Genomic DNA, 1,879 nt, shown 5'->3' on the forward strand with positions numbered 1-1,879 from the left:
TTTATGCAATAGCACTTTAAGTTATGAAAGGTAAGAGAACATAAAAACAATAACCAGCATGATTTATACCAGTGGAAACAATTGCTGCTTTAGGTACATAATATTTCAATAGAACAGAAACTCCTCTGCTTCACATTTGGGGTTGACTGGCATTTTATAGGCTGTTGCAAAGTTTTTCTACTACCCCCAACTTCTGTTACAGTCTTTGTGTCACAGTTGGCTGCTGACAGCACAGCAATGTGTTCTCACCAGAAAAACCTCAAGCTACCAGCATTTCATGCATTTAACTTAATTGTCAGTATAGAAACAGTCACAAACTGTGGTAAGGAAATGGGCACAAGGACAGAATTTTTTTGCCAGCATTGGGGAAACTGTGTTATCACTTACGCAACCTAAAGGCTACACAAAAATTGAAGTTGATGCAGACTGAAGGTCAGTCACCTGATTTTGCTTAGAAGTTATTTTTACCCCATTGTTCCATGTTTTCTTGGCACAGAGAGCTGACTTTTACCAGGCCACAAGTAAAATCCAGGCCTCATTTGTCAAGCAATTTCTTGCAAAGCCAAGAATATACTACCAGCCAAATCAAATCCTGCGTATGAAAGATCTTCCTGCTCCATTTCTAAGACCTAGAAGAAACTTCACAAATTCTGTATTTGCATGTAAGCTCTACTTCATGGCATTGTCTGCCCACTCTCTACTTACTGAAACCTCATTTATTCCTTTTAATCTTCCTCATCCGTTTGTAGAGTTGGATTTCAAGACTTAGCAGCCTTTGCTTACACTTGCTATACATGATATCAAACAGACTCTTCTCTAATTCAATAAAAGCATACAGTTAAAGGAACAGTAGTTTGCACCCATAACAGTAGTCTTAGACCACAAAAATTTGCTCAGGAGTAATGTATCATTTTGCTGATACTAATTACAGAAGTATTTATTTGTCCTCCACTCCCAGTTTGGGGAACCAATTTACATGACAAAATGAATTTTTACATTAGTAGTGCAAAGAGCTGAACGGTCTGGTGTCACCACTCAAAAAATGTACTGTGTAACATGAAAGAGGGTCAAGAACAATGCTGAAGAATTGAAATGTCAAGAAGTAGGTCTAGATTGCTCCTCAAATTATCTACCACTGTTGCAGTGCTTATTCTGTAGTTAAATTATAAGGAAAGGGTTGTAAGATTTTTGCACATTAGAAGGCAAAAATTCCCTATTAAATAATTTAGAAATGCACAAGACCTTGTCCCAGTTCACAGGTAGAACTGGGAATACTAGAACATGCATACATACACACAGGACAGCATTCTGCTCAACTTCGAGGTTCAAACATCAGTATGTTCTGCTAGAGAGAAATAAGCTTGAAGAGCCTAGCAAATTATGTTTAACACCTTTTATTGCAGTAGAAATTTTAGTTTTTATAAAATCCTCAAATTACAGGATATACATATAGTGAATCTCATTGCAAGTCTTTAGCAGCTGTAGAGCATTACTGCATGCAGTTGCTTCTGCAGTGTGCAAGTGTTCTATAAATAGCTAATCATGTTCAGAGAGCAAGATAAGTAGTCAAAGAGTATCATATTAAATTACCAATAGGTTCATCAGTACCAAGAGGTTGAGCAAAAAATGAAATAAATGTATAAATACAAGGCTCTGATCTAGCAAACAACTGGAAATTCTGAATGATACCCACATCACAAGATATATCAACAGTTACAGGAAAATATTTTGTTCCAAGACTGTTTTCAAAAGGGTTTCACAAGATTTTTCTGACCAAAGAAGAATAGCTAAGTACAGTGCAAAATAAATGTACAAAAGGCCAATGAACCCCATTTGATTTTTTTGCAATTAGAATACTAACATTAACTACAGAAGATCA

The sequence above is a fragment of the Chaetura pelagica genome, unplaced genomic scaffold (genome assembly GCF_000747805.2).
Source record: "Chaetura pelagica isolate M959 unplaced genomic scaffold, ChaPel_1.0 scaffold189, whole genome shotgun sequence".
Lineage (NCBI taxonomy): Eukaryota > Metazoa > Chordata > Aves > Apodiformes > Apodidae > Chaetura > Chaetura pelagica.